Below are 23,243 nucleotides of genomic sequence, written 5' to 3'. Positions count from 1 at the left end.
ACTGATTAGACAGGGTCAGCTCCATATTGACATCTCAACTCTTAACCAGAGGTTTTAAATGTAACATTTTCTAGTGAAGACAAATTCTCAGAGACCAACCTAACTTCCACACAGTGAAGTCTGTTAAAGTAAAACAAAGTGGCTATTGTATTGATAAAAATGCGCTCGTAGTTCTAAAGGTTTGGGACTTTCACCATGTCAAACTGAAGAAAATACCTATGAAAACTACCTGATTTAGACAAAGAAGTAAGTGGATCCTACAGATGAAGTGGGGAGACACCTGCACACATGGGCAGCAGATGAATCTTGTGTTAGACTTTCAGAACCAAATAAACACATTTCAGTTGCTACTGTGTAACTAAAAGGATTGCAAAGTACTCTGAGAAACTCAAGGTGCTTTATTTAAAGGACAATTATATAAACAGGGACCAGACTCAAACCCGTCCCTCAAGAACTGCCAGGCAGTGCACAGGGCATGCCTGGAGTTCCAGTGCCCCTTTGTATGAAAATGCCCATCTCCATATCTGAAAAATCTCAAAACTTAGCTCCAGGCCAAACATCCTGCGGTATCCACTAACCATAGTTAACAGCTGTTCTCAAGTGTTCAGTACCATTATAGCAGGTATATAGCTCAGCATTCGAATTTGTCAGCTCTGATGACCAACAGAGATTAAGACCAGGTCTACACTAGACACTTTCGCCAACATAACAATATTAGTTAGTGGGGGTGAATCTGGATGACATTTTTAGGCTAGTAAGCCCTGATGTGGACACCGTTATACCAGCCAAAAAATCCTTTTCCCAGCATAGGTTATTTTATGTGGGGAACTAGAAAAAGCTATACAAGAAAAAGAGTTCTTCTGCAAATATAAAATGCATCTCCACTGGGTGGGTTGCTGGTATCACTATATCAGCAATCCTGAGTCTAGTATAGATTAGGCAAGAGAAACTTGTATAGCCCACCAGAGAGCCCACCCTCCCTGTCTCCGATAGAGCTGTGAAGAACTCCATTGTTATATTATTTATTTCTCTGTATAAAAATATGGTCATTTTAGCAAGATACAATATTAATGTAATTTTTTTATAACTAGTGCAAACTGCATTTTTGATGAGAAGTCATAAACCTTCAAAACAGTCACGCAGTCTCCGAGGGGGTGGGGGGGCAGCCTTAACTAAAATCAGTCTCTTTCATTGTGAGTGGCTACCTAGTCCTCGGAAAAAGATGACTCCAGCACTTCCAGCTGGCTTACTCGTTGTCAGACTCTGTTGCTGCATATCTTTGTAAAAGGCTATGTGATTAAAACATATATGGTTCAGAAAACACTGAATGGCTCAGTATCTTCAGTTGCATAGCTCTCTGCTGAGACATGGAGAAATATTCTGACTAGCATCATGACTAGCACCATTGACTTCAGCCCAGCAACACTGATTTACATCAGCTGAGGATCTGACCTATTGTTATACACTGTTCAGTTTGATAGAGTAGGAATTAATAACATCAAGAAAACTGACATAGCAAAAACCATGCAACACTTTCTTTAAATACTTCTGCTGACTTTCTGGTTCTTTTAAAGGTAAAACCCAAAGTAATTAATATGCTCTGCTAAACTGCTGAAATTCTTCTGAGCCATTTAGTCTGGGGTAATTTTATACCCATTATTGATTTTTTTGCAAAATTCCTTTAAAATGGCTCTTTGCAATAAAAATCTGCACAGCTTCAAAATTTGAAGCTCTTTAAAGAAACAGTCTTGCTTTTCAAGGTTGAATCCACATCATAGAAAACCATTTGAGGAAAGAGTACATAGGTGCTGGAACTAGAGGTGCTGAGGATGCGGTAGCACCCCTGACTTGAAGTGGTTTCTGTCATATTCAGGGTTTACAGTTTGGTTCAATGGCTCTCAGCATCTCCACTACGCAGATTGTTCCAACACCCCTGAATGAGTCTAAACTTGAGTTTGTAATTAAATAAAAAACTCAGATTTGATTAGTTTAGCTTTTTGTTGTGAAAGTTTTGTGCAACTTTAATTCCAATTTTTGATGGCAGGATAAAGCTTTAATACTGATATGCTCGAAGGTATTAATAGCTGCCCACAAGTAGTTCTTTGATTTATACTATACCTACTTAAAGCCAATGAATGTACTTAGCAGCCTTCTTTCAGACTAAGAGGAAGGAGCAATTATGGCCATGTTTACACTACAGAATTATGTTGACCTAAATTACCTCGGTGCTCAGCCACTGCAATTGTTACATTGCTCGTGCACATCCACCCTACGCTCCTCGTGTCGGTGGTGCGTGTTCTCACTAGGAGTGCTTGTATCAATGCAGAGCAGTATACAGTGGTGTGACAGGGTGTATTAACCCCACACTAGTGACATCGGGGTTAACAAACTGCTTTGGGCCAGTGGTGCTGGAACCGGGGGGGGGGAGGGGGGAGGCCAGGCCCCTCCCACTTTTTGAAAGTGGATGGAACTGGCCCATCCACTCTTCATCAGGGCAGACCCCAGCCCTTCCCCTCCTCTTTCCCCTGAGGCCCCACTCGCTGTGGCCGGGCCAACATGGAGCCTGGACAGGGAGCCTGGACAGCTGTGGGGATCGGTGGAGGACCCTCCACCTGCCTGTGGTGGGGGGCCAGCCGAGAGCAGCCCTTGGCCCATGTCCCCACCCAGCTGAGGGCAGGTGGAGGTGGAGGCTCTGCGACTCCATGCCAGCTCCCCACAGCTGAGCACGCGGCTCTCCCCAGCCCATCTTCAGCCAGGGGAGGGGGGGCCCTCGGAGCCACTGCCTGTCCATGGTAAGAGTCACATGGGCAGCTGTGGGAAGCCGCAGACCCTCTACCTGTGCTGGGCGGGGGGCTCGGGAGATGGGGACACAGGTCAGAGGCTGCTCTTGGCGGTCCCGCCCTGCCGCGGCTCCCCACAGCTACCTGCGTGGTTCTTATCATGGCCGGGCTGCAGCTTCAAGGTCCCCCCCGCCCCCCAGCCAGAGCCAGGTTGAGGGAGAGTCGCACAGGCAGCTGGGGGAGCCTGGGTCCCTCCACCTTCCCTGGATTGGGGTTTGGGGGGTGGGGACATGGGCAGGGGACTGTTTTCGCCCCATCTCGACCCCTGGCTGGGGCGGGGGGACCCCCTGGCCCCACTCCAGCTTCCGGCTTGGTGGGGGGCAGGGCCGGCCCCCACTTTTTGGAGGGCTCTGGTGCCCTGCCCAAGAGGCCATGCCTCCTTATCTTTGCCGGGTATGCACTGAGAGCATATGAAAGGCAGCAGCTTAGCTTAGTCTGGGCTGGCTGAGGAGGAGAGTGGATGTGTTCTATAGGCTCCTGTTGAGAAGCTGACAGGCCTCCAAGCTGCCAAGACCGAACACCCTGACTATGCCGCAGGAGCCCAGTCAACTGCGGGGGCTGAGGGGGCCTCAAGCCACTGCCAGTGGAGGAGAGCCCGAGGCAGGCCTAATGGTAGGAAGTGACTCAGGGGACATGTTTGGGGACATGGAGAGCTAGACCCTGAACAGGGTAACTGGCTTTATAGGGTCCTGGATTGGAACTCAGTGGCGTAGAGTGGGTCCAGGTGCCCCTGCCATCCCTGTACATTGGGCTATACTGCCCCTGGTTGTAGCAGTTACTGGGATTCCAAACATTGGGCGATACAGTCACTAGCTACAGCAGATACTGTACTCTTACCACTAGGCGCCACCTTAGATAGTGCGGTGCCTTGGACTATTGATACAAAGCACTAGTGCCACCAAAGACAGGGTGGACCTTGGACTATTGATACAAGGCACCACTGCTGCTAGAGAGGGTGGTGCTTTGGGCTCTTACCACTAGGTGCTACTGCCACCAGAGAGAGAGCGGCTCCACAAACCCCCACTGACCCCTTGATACATGGGTCGCTATCCCATTGTGCAACTTGCCGCCATGTAGCGCAGGGTATTTTTGGAAGGTTTTGCAATGTCTTATCGGGCCAAAAATCATGCAGGGGTGACTGGGAGCATGGGTTCACCTTCCCATAAGGCAGCATTCTCCATCCCATAATTTCATCTGCATCCCATAATGTTTCATGCCTCTTTTGAAAATTATCCACACAAATCCGTGCTTCTCTCCTCGGTCTCTGACAGAAGCATGGTTCCTGCACAGCTCTGCACTATTGTGATGAGTGTTGCTAACATGGGCTGCCTGATCCTGCAGTATTTGCTGATCCACAAGAGGAGTTGTGCGGAACACGACAATTCCCTGGAGGCTAGATTGCTGTGAAACACAGAAAGAAACAATTCAAGATTGTTGGTGGTGTTCCCAGAGCAGCTTCAGATGGTGGAGTGTGGGTTCTGGGCCTGAGAAACAAGAACTGGCTGGTTGGATCACATTTTCATACAGGTTTGGGATGATGTGCATTCAAAAATTCTGCAGCCACTGCTCAAAGCCACATTCCTGGATCTGTGTGCAGAGCTCGCCCCAGCTCTCCAGCGCAGCAACACTAAAATGATATCAGAACTGATAGTGTGGAAGCAAGTTGCAATTGCACTGTGGAAACTTGCAATGCAAGATTGCTACTGATCAGTTGGTAATCTATTTGGAGTTGGGAAATCCATTGTGGGGCCTGTTGTGATACAAGTGTGCAGAGTCATTAATCTCCTTTTGCTGTGAAGGACTGTGACTCTGGGCAAAGTGCAGGAAATAGGTTTTGCAGCAATGGAGTTCCTAAAGTGCAGTGGGGCAATAGTGAGTATGCATATCCCCATTTTGGCACCAGACCACCTTTCCACAGAGTACATCAACAGAAAAGGCTACTTTTCTATGTTAATGCAAGTGCTGGTGGATAATCAGAGATGCTTCACCGACATTAATGTGGGGTGGTCAAGGAAGGTGCATGACACATGTATCTTTAAGAACAGAAGGCTGTTCAGAAAGCTGCAAGGAGGAACTTTCTTTCCCAAACAGTGGATTACTATTGGTGATGGTGAAATGCGAATAGTGATCCTGTGAGACCCAGCCTCCCCATTGCTCCTATGGCTGATGAAGCTATACACTGACCACCTCAACAACACCAAGGACCATTTCAGCTACAGGTTGAGCAGGTGTAGAATGACAATTGAATATGCCTTTGGTCATTTGAAGGGTTGCTGGCACTGTCTACTCATGAGATTGGACCTCAGTGAAAAAAATATTCCAATGGTTATAGCTCCCTGCTGTCTCCTGCATAACATCTTTGAAGCAATGGGGGGAAAGTTTCTCTTGGGGTGGAGGGCAGAGGTGGAGTGGCTGTCTGCTGATTTTGAGCAGCCAGGTACCAAGGCTATAGGAAGAGCTCAACATGGAGCTATATGCCTCAGGGAAGCTTTGGAAGACCATTTTATTAGTAAACCAGAATAGTGTCTGTTGCTGTACTGTGCTGTACCTGGCCCTGCTCTTTTACAACCCTGTATGAATCCTTGGAGTGCTGTGTGTGTAGTAGTATAACATTTCCAATGCACCTATTAATACTGTCTGTGAATGACATCAGTACCACCCAGCATATGTTGTGACTTTCTTACTCCAAAATTGAGACCTAAGGCACCCCAGAGTGGCCTTCCTACACTAATAACCTAATTGTCAGTTTGGTCTGTTTTGGTACATAACAGGAGGTGTCCTGCCCTCGAGGAATTGCCTGGGTTTTACCAGGGAGTTCATCTCTGGCTTGCAGAGGACTCCCTAGAACAAATTATTTCCATTTACCCTTGGGAGGACACAGATACAGCCTTCCGCTCAAAGGATTAACACTCAGGCAGTCATTTCTTTGAAAACAAAATAACCTTTATTTAACACAAAATATTCCCTAATACAATAAGTCTAATGCATATACTAAAAAGAATAAACCATAAACCTTTTTAACATAGCAGGTATATATTAGAATACAAACAAACTCTAACAGCACATATGCATATTCCAATACCCAATACTATGTTATTATACAATTAAACACAGTTTTAAGTGTTTACATTCTGAATTCAATGGCCATTTACATGCGGAATGCTGGCAGCAAGGCACATAAAACACTAAAACATAATAAACAATGAACACACACTGTGACAGGTTGTCACTCCCGGGTGCAGTCTGGGAGCCGTGGAAACTTCTGCGCCCTGCTCACACTGCTTTGTTGGAGATAAAGCCAGCCTCCCCGGGCCCTGTTATCACCCAACATGACAGCAGGTGATGCCATACACCCAACTGAGATACCTGAGTGCTTTACCTAAGCACTCAAAGACAGGCAGGAGACAAAGCCAATTTGCCAGCTCCTCAGCCTTGCACCCTGGCTGGAGTATAAACCCAGAATTATACCGTTTTACACTGCACAGAGATCTGTACAAAGTAAGCTCATTAATATGTTCACTTTCCCCTCAATGTGGGAAAGATATACACCGCTAGCTTGTGTTAACCAAGCTGAGATTTTTCCCCACTTTACTCAAAGGCACACTGGTTTAGAAAAAGCAAAAAACAAGTTTATTAACGACAAAAAGATAGATTTTAAGTGATAATAAGTGATAGCAAACAGATCAAAGCAGATTGCCTAGCAAATAAACAAAAACGCAAACTACCCAAATATAAATTTCTCACCCTGACTGATGATACAAGCAGTCCAACAAGTTGCCATACACAAGCTAGAAATCCCTATAGCCTGGGACCAGTACTTCCCTCAGTTCAGTCTTTATTTCTCAGGTGTTTCCAGGAGTTCTGTTGTGTAGGGAGTGAGGCCAAGAGATGATGTTACACCCCGCCTTATATAGCTTTCTCATATGGTGGGAACCCTTTGTTCCAAACTCAGTTCCCAGTCCAGTTTATGGAAAAATGCAGGTACCAAAATGGAGTTCAGTGTCATGTGGTCTGGTCACATGCCCTAACATGCTCTGCTGAGTCATAGCAGCCACTACTCATAGGCTGTCTTGAGCATTCTGAGGAAGGGTCCCCAGGTGGGGGATAAGCTTCTCCTAAGGCCTGTTGTTTCCCCTAATGGCCCATTACTCTGAATAGGCCCTTCCCAACCAGCTGTCTAACTGGAAGCCTTTTGCCTAGTGGGTGTTACCCAGGTGTAATCACATTTGAAATACAGATACATAGTCAATAGTCATAATGTCAGATACAAAAATGATACATGCTCACAAATAGGATAATCATATTCAGGAAATCATGAGTTTCCCAATGACACCTCACAAGGCATATCTTGTACATATGCATCATAATTATGTTATAATCATATCATAATCATACACTTATGAACAATATGGGGTGCAGCATCACACACATACAGAAACATCTAGATTTATTAACTCAGGCATATACATACATGCTTCAATTGGAGTCTTTGCCTTAAATCATCATGCTTATTTTCTCCACTGTCTTCTTTCCCTCTGCTCTGTCTGGATTCTTGTGTTCTGTCAACTGCTGCTCCACCACTTTGCTTCTTTCTTCTGACTTCAATGATTTCAGCTCTTTCAGATGTTCTTCTTAATCTTCTCTTGCAAGAACTGCTCTGCTGCTCATTCACACTGGCGCCTTCCACTCAGAAGACACAGACTGACTGAAGCCTGTCAGCTCTCCACCTTATATACAGATCTTGACCTATTCTGATTGGATATTGGACATCATACAATTTGAATTTACCAATCAGCTTCAAGTCCTTTAGAATCTGGCACCTGATTGGGAACCTGCGCCTTTAGAGATGGACTTGTTTGAAGACTTGTGTTCTATCTGACTGACACCCCCCCTTCAGACCTTGGAGTGACCTTATTTCACCTAAGTCTCCCTGCTTGCCATTGGCCAAATCATTGTAAGGTCACCATTTTGGTTTTCACAGCCCCAATTTGTTGCAGCCACCATACTGTTTTCCCTAACTGTGACTGCTTAAAAAGTATCTTTATTGACTATTTAAATCTTTATAATTACCAAACAAATGAAATATTTATATACACCTTATCATTATGTTTCGCCGTCATCACTCCGATTTTACTAATTTACAAAAGCCCAAATCTGGATCTCTCCCTGCGTCAGCTAATGATGACAGATCAGCACTACTGACGCTGGACAGCACCTTGTGCTGAACAGCATTTTCAGCGCACAGGGAGCAGCTAAAACATCCTCTGTATCAAACTAATAAAGATGAATTATGTTTCCAAAAACAGACTTTTATTCCATAACAATGCAAATAGAAAAGCATTTATAACTTAATAAACTTAATAAATTAAGGGAAAAAACTTATGAAGGGGAAAGAACAGTCATATCCATTTCAGATATACATATACCAACCATGTCTTTCACAGGTCACTGTATGTGGGGCTGTGAATGTCTTTAATGTCCCCAGGCGTGTAGCGGTAGAGGTAGTGCAGTGGCCCTTGATGCCATGCAGAATGTTGAGGAGAGGTATAGGGAGGTCCTGATATGCAGTCCTCTATGGCCTGCAGAGGGAGACGAGCATGGGATTGCTGGACCTGCAGGTACACCAGACTCTGCAGCATGTCTGTTTGCTCCTTGAAAAGCTTAAGCATCTTCTGCTGCACATCCCTCTCCTTTTCCTACTCTGCTCTATCCATGTTCATGTTGTCTGCAAGGGTTGTCCAAGACCTGTGCTCATTAACTGAAGCAGCGGAGGGTTGCAGGATCTCTTGGAAAATGTCATCCTGAGTCCTCTTCCTTATTCTCCTTATCTGTCTCAGCCGTTCCACTGGTGTGGATGAAAAGACTCTCAATGACACATTTGCAGCTGCTGACGATACAAAACATAAAGGTACCATTGTCAGGATACTGAACTCACACCCCTTGATCCACACAAGTTGTAAAAACTACATTCTCACTTCTCCTTGGGATTTACAGTGGCAGTCACAGCACCAGCTATGGTGAGTATGGCCCTGTGGTGGTGAGCGAATTGGGGAAATGAGAGGGGATAGCTCACAGGCATGAAGTATATGTGTATAGAGCAATTGAACTGAATACTTGCACCGTTTTCCACAGGCAGTGGTGATTTTAGCCAATACCTCATTCCTGAGGGTAATGAAGGTGGAAAGGGAACAGCTTCTTCAAGCATCAGGGTGCTCGACTTGGACTGTATGCTGCTAGCCTGTGTGATGTAGTGGTTCCTGCTGAAGTAATCACTGAGTCCCCTGGGAAAATGTCCTACTGCAGTGGAAGAAATAAGGCAGTCCTCCCCAGAAACCTTCAGCAGAAGATTGCAGACTACCTGCAGGAAAGTTTCATCAGTATATCTACGGAGAATTCACAGGACATTCCAGTGCACATTAACAGAGTGTTCCACAGGGGCCACTCTGCCTAACTGTAGAGGGGGATGAGAAGCAGATAGCAACTCTACCTGTATTGGTTGTTTCACTACGTCTTCTAGCATAAGTAAACAAAAGAGTAAATCAACAGATGTGTCCTGCTACTTTGTTCCATCACTGCAATTTCAAAGCAAACAGAATACTTAACAAATGTTCCTTCCCCTGCATCAGGCTTGCCTGTGATGGACTTTAGTGTGTGGCTGGACTGCACTTGAGTCACAAATATGTCCTGGCTCATTGCGCATCTGGATTGTCTGGTTGCCTGTCTCCATACTTCTCTTCCTATTCCTCATCCAACACCTCCTCCTTGATGTTCATGGCAGGGGTCTCTGACTCAAGCTCCTCCAAAGTATCCACAAGGCTCTTGGGGGGCGGGGGTGGGGGTGGAGTCTCGTCCGAGGATGGTATGCAGCTCTTTGTAAAAGCAGCAGGTCTGAGACTCTGCACCAGAGCAATTGTTAACTTCCTTTGCCTTCTGGTATGCCTGCAACTGCTCCTTGGCTTTCACATGGCACTGCTACTGATCCCTCTTGTAGCTCTTCTCCTCCATATCCCAAGCAATCTGCTTGTAGTTGTCGACGTTTCAATGGCTGGATCAGTGGTGTGACTGCACAGCCTCTTCTCCTCACAGACCCAGGAGATCCAACACCTCCTGTGTACTCCAGGCAGGAGCGCATTTGCAGCGTGTGGCCAGCATGGTCAGCTGGGCAGTTGCTAGGTGTGCTCTAGAGTTACTAGGTGTACTCTCCAAGCCAGGCAATCAGGAAATAGAATTTCAAAAATTCATGGGGCTTTAAAGGGAAGGGGCAGTTCCCTGTCCAGCTGGCTGCTGTGCAGTGGAGTTCACAACGGTGACCAGAGCAGGCAGGGTGGGCATTGTGGGGCAGCTCCTGGAGGCCACCAACAGCTGATGTAAGTAATGCAGTGTCAGCACTGGCATTGTGTTGACCTAACTACATTGACCTTGACTCTATGCTGCTCGGCGAGGCGGTGTTATTAAGTTGGCATAATCGGGAAATTGCATGTTTATTCTTTGTAAATAAATAGGATTGCATCAAAGAATATAACTGACTCATAACCATTTTCTTCTCCTAATGAAAATAAACCTGCAATGCCTTGAATATTGGCTAACCGCTCAGGCCACAGGGGCAACAATACTCTGGCCATGGTTATAATGGATACAGTCATGGCTAAGACTGTTATATTCATTGGCCCCAGAATCAGTGGTGAATATGTAAAATTTGCAATCAAAATCAAAATCTCAGTGGGGAGAAAATATTAAATATTCAGCCAGATTTTCACTTACTGTACATGCACAGAGTGTGTGTTCCAGCATATAACTCTTTCAGAACAATATTCCAGCAAAAGTACAGTTTTAAATCAATATGTAATAACTTAAAGAAACTAGCTCCACTGAGCTTTCAGTTTTGGAAGCTAGCATTCCCTAGAGTCTCAAATATTGTAGTGGAGTTTTCTTTGTCTGCAAGTCCTGAAAATTGCTATTTGTTATGCTGTAATCATCAATCACCATCATCATCATCAAACATACATAGTCTACAGAGGACCGTTGTAGCAGCCAGAGTGACCGTAATTCATGGCATTGCACCAGGCAGATCTGACTCAATCCTATGAATCCAGAAATCTCTGGGGTGACACCAGGTAGAGTCAGGGCATGCACTCTTCATACATCAATGGAGAGTTTGAGAGCACAGTGTGCTGGGGTGTTTCGTCCATACTGATGACATAGCTGAAAATGCTGCTTTTGAGTATAAGGAGTGATTGAAGGAAGCCCAGATTTCTGCAAGATTATGACATTTTCCACAAAATCAAACTATTTTACAATCATGATTTTGTGTTGACAGCGCAAATGGAATGCCTCTAGATGCTCCAAGTCTGCCTGTGAGAGGGTCCAGGTTTCTTATCTGGACAGCAATACAGGTAGAACACAAGTTTGATAGATCATGGACTTTGTCTCAGTGCAAAAACACTTTTGCATCCATAAGTGGGACTTCATACAGGAGCAGTGAGACCTATTCATTGAAGAACACCCAGTTTACAGTGACCATTTGACCTCTGCTTGCACCCTAGGTAGATGAATTTATCTGCACTCTCTGTGGTACTTATTGTCACCTGCACCAGGGGCTCTGGTGGTCAAGCTCCGTGGTTCTGGACCTCAGTCTTCTGTCATGAGACATTCAACTCCATACCATGGGCAGTGGTTTGGAGAAGCTAGAGAGTAAGGACAGCATCCATTGCTGACTGCCCAGGGGCAGCACCAGTCTCTTCCCAGTGGGCGGGCTGAGGTGGGCTAGAAAACTGGGGGGCTGTGCTACAGTGGCACAATTAGCTAGGCTGCTGTTGCTAGTTAAGGGCTGGTTAAGGCCTGACATGGCTGCAAGATCTTTTTGAAGAGGCAGTGTGCTGGAGGTGCCCGGCTGGAGTGAGGTGGCTGGAGAGGGCACGGGAGGCCAGCCAAGGAGGAGCTGGCTGCTGCAGGAGGTGGAGGGAGAGGGGAGGGTTTGGAGAAGTGGCCAGGGGAGCTGCTGAGGAAGGCCGCTGTGGTCTCAGAGAGAGTTCAGCTTGCTGAACACTCACCCAGCACTGCTCTCCGGCTCTGCCCTTTGGTGACACAGAGTTGGGTGGGGAGCGCAAATCCCACAGTCGTGGCTGAATTGTGAAGGAGACAGAGTGGAGCTGGGCCATGCAGCTGTGTGCATGTTTCACCATGAAGATCCCAATAGCTCCCCTGTCAATCATTCTGCTCTGGGTTGCTCCACAAATCTCTGCAGCCCAGGAATTGTCACACCTAGGCATTGACATGGTGAGCAGCAGAGGCGAAATGTCACCCAGCCTCCAGGCACCAGAAGGTTTCGCAGCCCTGTGAGCGCAGTTGCAAACTTCTCCCTTCTGTTCAGTGCATGGGGCTCACAGCACAGCTGCTCCCAGGGCTCCCTGGGTGCTTTTCAGCAGAACTGGATTTGGTTTACTTCCTTTCACTGACTCTTTCTGCTGGTGGCAGCACCGCTGCCTTCAGAGCCAGGTGTCTGGCCAGCAGCCACCACTCTCTGGCCACCCAACTCTGAAGGCAGCAGCAGTGGAGAAGTAAGGGTGGCAATACCATACCATACCACCCTTACTTCTGTGTAACATTTGATCTTTGCACTGGGAGCAATGGCTACAGGGGGGCTAAGGCAAATTTTGGGGTAACTACAGCCCCCGCAAACTGCACCCCAGTGCTGCTCTTGTGATTGCCTAATAGTGAAACTTGATTGCTGTCGATGATGATGTCTAGCAAGCAGAATGTGAGCAAAGATCTTGCCAGGGACTTTAATCCTAGAGGATAAACACAGGTGGATAAAACCAGAGAATTTGCAACTACACAGTATTCTGCAGCAGAAAATAATAACCTGAATAAGAACTTTCCCATAGCAGAAGTTCCAGAGTATTTAACAAATTCTAGAGAAATCAATTTATGTCTTTAACAACTTATGGCTTTATCATTTGATGCTCTGACAAGCTAATGAATAAGTTCAAATTCTTTATTTCTTAGAATTAATAAATCTTTGTTGATTTGTTTGAACCTGGCTATCAAAGTGCCCTCTCTGTTCTGTAAAGTGCCACAAATCTCTATATTGCTAATTCTATAAATCAAAACATGTTTTTGTGAAACATAATGATTTTCCCCAGTAACAACTAGGTGGGTTAAACCAGACAATCACTACACTCTCGAATGAACTCACGCAGAAAAATAAGACAAAAACACCCTATCACCCGAGGGTGAATATTTTTCACAAAACAATCACTCCATAACTGACCTCTTGGTCTCTATCCTTGAAGGAAACCTGCACAAAGGAAACCTGCTCCTTCAGAAGATAAGCCTGGGAACTTAAATTCATAATTCTGCTAGACACTAAAAACCATGGACTTACTAAAGACACTATGGCTCATTACAACAATCTGTAATCCACTTTGTCCTACAACTGTAGAGGTGTTTACTGCCCACTATACCTTGAATGGACCCTTGCAACATGTGTAAACTCCTTATCTGTTCCCCTGAAACAGAGGATTTTTCCGCTGCTCTCTGTGTGCTGAAAACAGCTGAAAACGCTATTCAGCACTAAGCGCTGTCCAGCATTAATGGTGCTGGCCTGTCACCATTACCTGAAGCAGGGAGAGATCGTGATTTGGGCCTTATGTAAATTAGTGAAATTGGAGTGGTGTCAGTGAAGCACAATGTTAAGGTATATAGAGTTTTAAGCAGTCACAGCGAGGGAAAACAAAATGGCAGCCGTAAGGAATCAGAGCTGTGAAAGGCCTTAGAATAATTCGGCCAATAGCAAGCAGGCCGACTGGGGTGAAACAAAGGTCACTCCAACACCTGAAAGGAGGGGTCAGTCAGGTAGAACACATGTCTTCAAACAGGTCCACATTCTGAAGTCACAGGTTTTCAATCAGGGCTTGAAGCTGATTGGTGGGCCAACTGTACGTAAGGCAGAGCGCTAATAGGCTACAGTCAGTCCCTGTTAGAATGAGGGGAAGGCATGCTGGAGTGAGAGGAAGAGCAGGGGAGTTGCCAGAGAAGAAAGATCAAGAAGAGCTGAAATCATGAAGAGAGAAGAAGGAAGGCTGAAAGAGTAGCAGCGGACGGCGACAATTGACAGAACAGAAGGACTGCCCAGAGGGAGAGAAGACATCAGGAGAAGTAAGCCTAACAATTTTAATAGACTCCTATTGAAGTGTGTATGTGTATGCTTGAGTTAATAAAGCTGGATGTCTGTATGTGTCTATATGTTTAATATGTAATACCTTGCTGTCAGCATTCTGCATGTGACCGGTCATTGCATGCACAATGTAATCATTTGAAACTGTGTTAGTTACATACGTATAGTATCAAATTGTGCTAATTGTATAGTATATATGTATTACATAGTATCATAGTAGTGGGTTTTGAATATTATAGTATTGGATATTTGAATATGTATATATGCTGCTAGAGTTTGTTTATATTCTAATTTACGCTTGTTGTGTGTATGGTTTATTCTTTAGATATATGTATTAGACTTATTGTATTAGAGAATATTATGTGTTAAATAAAAGTTATTTTGTCTTAGAAGAAATTACTGCCTGAGTGTTAATCCTTCAGGCGGAAGGCTGTATCTGTGTCCTCCCAAGGGTTAACAGAACTAGTGTGTTCTGGGGAGTCCTCTGATGGTCAGACACAAACTCCCTGGTAAAACCTGGGCCATTCCTCTAGGACAGGCCACCTCCTGTTGCCCACCAAAACTGATCAAATTGACAATTGAGTTGGTAGGGTAGGAAGGCCATTGTGGGATGCCTAAAGTCTGAATTTTGGGGTAACACCATCCTTGTATTTAGCTGTAACACTTTGAGTACCTTCCCCACACCTAAAGAAGAGAGCTGTGTAAGCTCGAAAGCTTATCTCTTCTACCAACAGGAGTTGTTCCAATAAAAGATGTTACCTCACCCACCTTGTCTCTCTGATTTCCTTCCTGAATTTTCCATTTTTGCTCCATGGAAAATTACAGTTCTCTCTCTCTCTCTCTCTGGGAAGGGGTTATTTGTGTATAAATGGGGCTTTAATCATAACTACCATCTTGCTTTATATAGCTTTAAACAAAACAGCTTTAAATGACTTTTTATTTTTGCTTTATATTTTATATAAAAGCATTTACATTAATATACCAAAGTTTTTACTTCCATTGACTTCAATGGGATTAACTGCATGAGTAAAATGTAATGTGTATATGTGTTTGCAAGATCAGGGTCATAGTCAGCACTTTAAAAGAAGCACTTTATTTGTCTGTCATATAGACCATTGCTAGAGGGCACACTAGCATCCTATTAAAATTAGTGCTTCATTAGAGGATTAAGAATGTTTAGCTAATCTAACAGTTGTTTTGGCTGATCCTGCCTTTGTGCTTTTATGATACTCTTATTAGTGAATGTTTCCAGGGAACAATGAATCATTATTAGTGCAGAATGTTTATTGTTGAAAACAACAAAAGTTGTTTTCTTCATGCTTGTCTGCTTTTATTTTTAAACTATTTTGCGGGGATGACTTTATTCTTTGTACTTCTCCTTCAGAACGCAGCGTTTATTAAGGTATGCATTTTAATTCCAAACACACTGGATTATGCTTACTTGAATCACTTCAATGGAAACTAGAGCCTCCTCCTGGAAGTGAGCTTAAAGAATCAACTGTAAGCCAAGGCTGGCTGATACTTCACCTTCCTTTTTTCAATCTGTGCTTCTTTTTGAAGAGAGAGATTCTTATTTAAAATCCATCTTCAAATGGGCAAAAGCCTAGTAAATCCAACTGTTTTAGGGGATTTGGTATCTATGAGGTTTCAAAAGCCAGTAAAATTTAAATGGAAATATTCTCAAATTACACAGAACTCTTATTAAAGAGTATACAGACACTGCTGAATAGTGGTTACAACATGATTCTATAATAATTACAGTTAGCTTGGGATTTTGTCAAAATCATTTTTGATAGAAAACCAAGTTTCCACAAAATTAAATCTTCAATGGGAAAATGTCAGCTTTTCCATCAAGAAAAATTAAATAAAATGTTTCAGGCTGGTTTGACACAAGGCAGAGTATTTAATTTTGTTGAACTGACCTAAAACATTTTGTTTGCATCAGTTCAACATCAAACTGCTTTTCCCCATTGTGGCATGTTGCTTCATTGGAGTTGTAGATCGGGCCCGCATTCTTTTCAATTGGCTCCTGGAGAACTACATTTCCCATGATGCATCATGAAGCAAACTGAGATGGGAAGATGGGAAAAGCATCTTCACATCTGACTCACCAACCTAGTAAGGAGGGCTTTAAACTAGGTTCAATGGGGGCAGGTGTCAAAAGCCCTCAGGTAAGTATAAAAATAGCTGACATAAGAAAGGGTTAGATTTGAGGGAGGAGGGGGAACATGGAGAATTAAAATAGGGTCACAGGAGTAACAACAGGGAAATCAGTGGTGGATTCTGCTCAATTTCTTAGTTTCTTTAGTTGTTGATAAACAAATGCAAGGAGTATGGGGAATAATCAGGAAGAACTGGCAGTATTAGTATGTAAGTTCAATTATTATTTAATTGGCATCACAGAAGCTTGGTGGGGTAAGTCTTGTGACTGGAATATTGGCATAGAGAAGTATAGCTTGTTCAGAAAGGACAGACATGGTAAAAGGAGAGGAGGTGTTGCATTATACATGAGAAATATATACACTTATTCTGAGGTCCAGAAGGAGAGGAGAAACAGACCAGTTGAAAGTATCGGGGTAAAGATAAAAGGGGTGAAAAATAGGTGTGACACAATGGTAGGGGTCTACTATAGGCCACCAAATCAGGAAGAGGAGGTGGATGAGGCATTTCTAAAACAAACAACAGAAATATCACAAAACCTGGTAGTAATGGGGAACTTTAACTAGCTAGACATCTGTTAGAAAAGGAATAAGGCAAAACACAAAATTTCCAATAAATTCTTGGAATATGTTGGAGACAACTTTTTATTCCAAAAAGTAGAGGAAATAATCAGGGGACAGCCATTGGTAGTGAACAGAAAGGAACTGAGTGAATCTGAAGGAGATTGGGATGGGAGTGGTAATGAAATGATAGATTTAATGACTCTAAGGAAAGGAAGGAGTGAGAGCAGCAGAATAAGGACAATGGACTTCAAAAAAGCAGACTTTAACAAACTCAGAGAACTGATAGGAAAGATCCTATGGAAAGAAAATCTAAGGGGGAAAAAGAGTTTAGAGCTGACAGTTTCTTAAGGAGACAATATTATAGGCACAAATGCAAACTATCCCAATGCAAAGGAAAAGCAGGAAGAATGGTAATAGGCCAAGATGACTCCATCAGGAGCTCTTTAATGACCTGAAAATCAAAAAAGGTATCCTATACAAAGTGGATATATGGACAAATTTCTAAGGAGGATTAATGATCTGGAGGATGGTGTGGATTGCACCCTCAGGAAGTTTGCAGATGACACTAAACTGGGAGGAGAGGTAGATACGCAGGAGGGTAGGGATAGGATACAGAGGGCCCTAGACAAATTAGACGATTGGGCCAAAAGAAATCTGATTAGGTTCAACAAGGACAAGTACAGAGTCCTGCACTTAGGATGGAAGAATCCCATGCACCGCTACAGACCAGGGACCAAATGGGTAGGCAGCAGTTCTGCAGAAAAGGACGTAGGGGTTACAGTGAACGAGAAGCTGGATATGAGTCAACAGTGTGTCCTTGTTGCCAAGAAGGCTAACAGCATTTTGGGCTGTATAAGTAGGGGCATTGCCAGCAGATCGAGGGATGTGATCGTTCCCCTCTATTCGACATTGGTGAGGCCTCATCTGGAGTACTGTGTCCAGTTTTGGGCCCCACACTACAAGAAGGATGTGGAAAAATTGGAAAACATCCAGCGGAGGGCAACAAAAATGATTAGGGGACTGGAACACATGACTTATGAGGAGAGGCTGAGGGAACTGGGATTGTTTAGCCTGCAGAAGAGAAGAATGAGGGGGGATTTGATAGCTGCTTTCAACTACCTGAAAGGGGGTTCCAAAGAGGATGGCTCTAGACTGTTCCCAGTGGTAGCAGATGACAGAACGAGGAGTAATGGTCTCAAGTTGCAGTGGGGGAGGTTGAGGTTGGATATTAGGAAAAACTTTTTCACTAGGAGGGTGGTGAAACACTAGAATGCGTTACCTAGGGAGGTGGTGGAATCTCCTTCCTTAGAAGTTTTTAAGGTCAGGCTTGACAAAACCCCATCGGGGATGATTTAGTTGGGGATTGGTCCTGCTTTGAGCAGGGGGTTGGAGTAGATGACCTCCTGAGGTCCCTTCCAACCCTGATATTCTATGATTCTATGATTCTATGATTTCAAGACACTAGCACAAGCATATAAGAAGAAAATTTGAAAGGCTAAGGCATGAAATGAGTTACACCTAGCAAGGAACACAAAAGGCAATAAGGAGAGGTTCTTTAAATACATTAGGTGCAAGAGAAAGCTGAAGGAAAGTGTAGGCCCTCTACTTAGTGGGGAAGGAGAGCTAATAAGTGAAGACATTGAGCAAGCTGAGGAGTCTAATGCCTATTTTGCTTCAGTCTTCACTAAAAAGGTTAAAGGTGACCAGATATCAACGTGATTAATATTGGAAGGAATTAAAGGTGGAAGGAATGCAAGCCAAAATAGAGAAAGAACAGGTTAAAGAATATTAAGATAAGTTAAATGTATTCTAGTCAGCAGGACCTGATGAAATTCATCCTTGGATACTTAAGAAACTAGCTAAAGCAATCTCAGAACCATTAGCAAGTATCTTTGAGAACTCATGGAGAATGGGTGGCATCCCAGAAGATGCAGAAGGTCAGACATAGTACATATCTTTAAAAGGGGGAACAAAGACCAGTGATAGACCAGCCACCTAACTTTGATATCTGGAAAGATACAGGAACAAATTATTAAACAATCAATTTGTAGCCACTTAAAGGATAATAAGGGTATAAGGAATAGCCAGCATGGATTTGTCAAGAATAAATCATGCTATACCTACGTAATCTCCTTCTTTCACATCGTTGCAGCCCCCTACTCTGTGGCAGGACCAAGTAAACCTAGACTATCCCTGACAGGGGTTTGTCCAACTGGACCTTTTAAAGCACTGTGTGTGTGTGTGAGGGGGGTTAGTTTGGACTTTACATTTGTTGTGTGCAAACAGAATAATCAAGTCATGATTACATGCATCCAAGCAACCACTAACTTTTAGTTCTGTGATCAATTCCTCTTTATCTTGCAGTGCTGTCAGGTACTACTCTTAAATAAAATCCATTAGCTGAAGGAAACACAGGTGGTGCCAGCTGTCTGCTGAACTCTTTGGTTATTAGGAACAAATGAATAAAGACAGCATAGTGATTGCTAATAAGACTGTTCTCATTTTGAACCTTCTGATATACATGAAAATCAGAAATATGGTTTTCAAGAGTGGCCCTGTTCAGACACTTTAAACCTGTAAAAGCACATTTAGATGAGTGTGAATTGAAAACATGGTTTAAAGATCTAAAACTCCATTTATGTATATTCCAAACACAGTAAAATTAGTCTAATATTTATTGTTTTGAAAATTTAAAAATTCTGTATTTTGTGCTATTAACTAGTTGCTTTTCTTGGAGGAAGAATAGGTAGGAATAATGAGAACAGGGTTCTGGTTTGGAACAACATGGGCAGTTTCTTTTAACTACTAATTATTTTATATTACAGTAGAGCTATTACAGAGAGACAAAGATGTAGTCACTGCCTCAAGGAATGATACATGTAAAGAGAGAATAAATCAATGTAAGGGGGGAATAAACAACAATTTAATACCAGTTGATTTTTTAAAAAATTACTAATGAGTAATGGAATATTTCCCACTGTGTCTGACTTTCAAAGTAAATTTTAAAAAAATACAAATAAGACTTAAGCACCTTACTCTCATTAATTTTCAATGAGTGTTGTACCTTTGAAAATCTCCCCCACAGGACACAAATAAACAATAGCAAAAGGGAGCTTTATTTGAGTAATGATTGCAGGATTTAACCCTCTCCCCATAACCTCCTCCTCCAAATGCATCACTGGAAAACTTCCTTCAGCTTAACTCCTTATGAAAACCATGGAGTGATGAATCAACTAACATCAACTTGGCTTGTCACACAGGAACAACTTTCTTCCATTTCTGAATGAGGTCAAATGCGGCCAAACCACCCCTTTTTTTTTTTCTTAGAAAATTTGACTGAAAGTACCCCTGTATTCATACCCTACACACTATTGTAATAATCTTTGTACAAAATGTGCCTTGTGAGGTATCATTTGAAAACCAATAACTTGCTGGTCAATAATATCATGGTGAAATGTATATAGCAAGATTATATGTAAAGTTATGAAGTCCCCCTTTATGATGATGTTAGCACATATTCAAATCCACACAGCCCTGATGAGGCAAAAGTTGTTAAACGGGTCTATCTTAAACTAAGGAACATGTGTTTACCTCAATTTACAGATAAGTAGTAAACAGGGTCCTTGAGACAGCAAGAGGGGGAAATGGCAGGAGACAGCAAATCTGCATTTCAGCATACATGGGAAAAGAAAGCATATGGAGCCACCTTCACCACCAGACTCCCTGGCACTTTCTTTACTGTTTGAATAAACTTTGCTTTGGGGGGTAATTCTCAGAAGACTCCATTTCAAAGGGTGACCAGACTATAAAACTTAGGGGCAAAACCACCCCATCACTCCCTATCTCTCCCTTCCACCTAAGAAGACAAAGGAACCAGCCCTTTGCTTCTGGGGGAAGATCCTGACCTGAGAATTTGGTCATTAATGATGCTGAGATCCTGTACCTTGAACCAAGTCTAGCTTGTTAAGTTTCAGCTACTAGAAAGCATTTTATATTTATTTCTATTGTAATCATTTCTGACTTTAATATATTACATTTGAACTCACTTAAAATCTGTCTCTTTGTAGTGGAATAAACTTGTTTTATTTTTTTAATCAAAACAAATCCAGTATTGTGTTCAAACTGAACTGTTTGGGTAATTCCAGTTAAAATAGCAAACTGTTGAATATTGACCCCTGAAAGGGGCAATGGTCCTCTAATATCTGAACTGTCCAGGAGAAGCCTGGACATTGCAGAACACACATATTGGGGAAAATTCAGAATTGGGAGTGTGTTAGTGCCACCGTGCAAGTGTAACCAAAGCTGGTGGAAGCCAGAATGTGACTGGAATGTTGCTGACAGGTTGCTGGGGTCAGAGCTGCTGGTCCAGGGCTGTAGCTGTACACAGACACCCAGGGTATGACCATATGATGTCTGGCTGTTTTTGAGCAGCCCAGGGTTGGGAGCTACACAGCAAAGCATTATGAGGCACCCAGGGTTACGGAGCAGGCAGTGACACAACCTCTCACTAGTCTAGATTGTACCCCAGAATGTGACAGAAAGAATACATGGCTTTGTTCTAGCCAAAGACTGACAGCCTATATGAATGGGACATCAAACACTAACCTTCTTGCAATAATTTCTCAAGAAATCAGTTTCAAAACAACTGTGGTGATACCTATATTAAGAACCTGATTTTATGTATTTGGGTGGGGAGCACTCAAATATATCAGCATACAGGATACTTTTAGCCATCCAAAATCCTCAATAGGTCTCATATTTCCATCTCTCACTACAGTAATCAAAGATTCTGAAAAGGGGTGTGGATTAATCAAATAAGGAGGGAGCTGTAGCCCCTACAGTGTCTTCTTTTTCAGTGGGGAAATGGAAGGAATTCTGTACTCATCTCAATGTAAGGAACACATATTCAGTGTGTTTACTGGAATGAACTACAGAATGCCCATGAGCCTTTTCAGATAAATCGGTAGATAACTCTATCTGTGCTACATGTGCTTTCTTTCCTTATAACATGCTGGGACCAAATCTTACAAGACCATCTGAAGGCTTCCTCATTAATTCTGAATTATCCGACCCACCTCTCGCTGAAACTGTACTTCCCAGGTACTGCATATAAATGTGACATCTTTCTGAAGTGTAACATCATTCAGTCTTCCTGCAGGGGCATCAATCACACAAATCCACATGGCCTGTGGCTAGTATTATCTGCCTTAATTTGGGGGTATCTTTCTGAGTTTCATCTTCCTGTACATATCTATTCAGGTTTACGATAAGATTACCTAATCAGTAAAGCAAAGATTACATGTTGTCTGCAACTGCAGAGCACAAACACTTGATCCCTGCAGGACCTCTCTTCTAAACCCTGCTTTTTCCTCACTAACCATATTGCAGATTGTTCCACAATAATGTTCAAGAAAGATATAATTGGACACTGACAAGTAGCTTTATACCATTAGATTCCCTTTCAGTGACTTTTTTTAAAAAATAAGCAGTTTGTATATTCTTCTAGTTGTTTTGTATATTTTTTCTCAACTTGTTTGCCATCATTAAAACCAATAGCTAACTCTCTTTTTCACACCTCTTTATAAACTTAGTCAAACAGAGTTAAGACTATTTGGACATTTACTGTCTGTACTTACTGAGTTTGTAGATGACTTTTAACTCCTAGAACATCAGACTATAAGAACAGCCACGCAGAGTCAACCAATGGTCCATCTAGACCACTATCTTTTCTTCTGGTGATAGTTAGTACCAGATGCTTGAGAGAGAATGAATAGAACAGGGAAATTATTGAATGACCCATCTCCGGCTGTCCAGTCCCATCTTCTGGCAGGCAGAGATTCAGGAATACCCTGAGCATGGGGTTGCATCCCTGACCATCTTTGCTAAAAGCCAGTGATGAACCTAATCTCCATGAATTTATCTAATTCTTTTTTGAACTCACTTATACATATGGCTTTCACAACATCCCCTGGCAGTGAGTTCCACAGATACACTGTCCATTGTGTAAAGAAATACTACTTTTTGTTTTTTTAAAAAACTGCTTCCTATTAATTTCATTGGGTGACCCCTGGTTACACAAATGGGTAAATAACACTTTCCTATTCACTTTCTCCACACCATTCATGATCGTATAGACCTCTATTATGTTCCCTTTATTAGTCTCTTTTCTAAACTGAACAGTCCCAGTCTTTTTAATCTCTCCTCATATGGAAATTGTTTCATACTCCTAATCGTTTTTGTTGCCATTCTCTATATCTTTTCCAATTCTAATATATCTTTTATTTGAAATGGGGCTACCAGAACAACACGCAGTATTTACGGTGTGTGCATTATGATTTTTTGTCTTATTAGCTATCCTTTTCTTAATGGTTCCTAACATTCTGTTACCCTTTTTGACTGCCACTGCACATTGAGCAGATATTTTCAGAGAACTATGTACAATGACACCAAGATCTTTCTTGACTGGTAACAGCTAATGTAGAGCCCATGATTTTGTATGTATAG

General features: G+C 42.9%; 1 long non-coding RNA gene across 1 annotated transcript; it reads right to left on the bottom strand.

The window, feature by feature from the left end:
• Nucleotides 1-304: 304 nt before the first annotated feature.
• On the bottom strand, nucleotides 305-23,013 carry LOC122464220. Its single transcript, XR_006288161.1, has 3 exons — nucleotides 22,817-23,013; nucleotides 4,884-4,889; nucleotides 305-316 (listed from the first exon to the last, which is right to left on the bottom strand). It is a non-coding gene; the product is annotated as an uncharacterized LOC122464220 (long non-coding RNA).
• Nucleotides 23,014-23,243: the final 230 nt, after the last annotated feature.

This window comes from Chelonia mydas, chromosome 2 (assembly GCF_015237465.2).
Source record: "Chelonia mydas isolate rCheMyd1 chromosome 2, rCheMyd1.pri.v2, whole genome shotgun sequence".
NCBI lineage: Eukaryota > Metazoa > Chordata > Testudines > Cheloniidae > Chelonia > Chelonia mydas.
The sequence above is the reverse complement of the archived record's forward strand: the minus strand, read 5'-3'. Positions and strand labels throughout refer to the sequence as shown.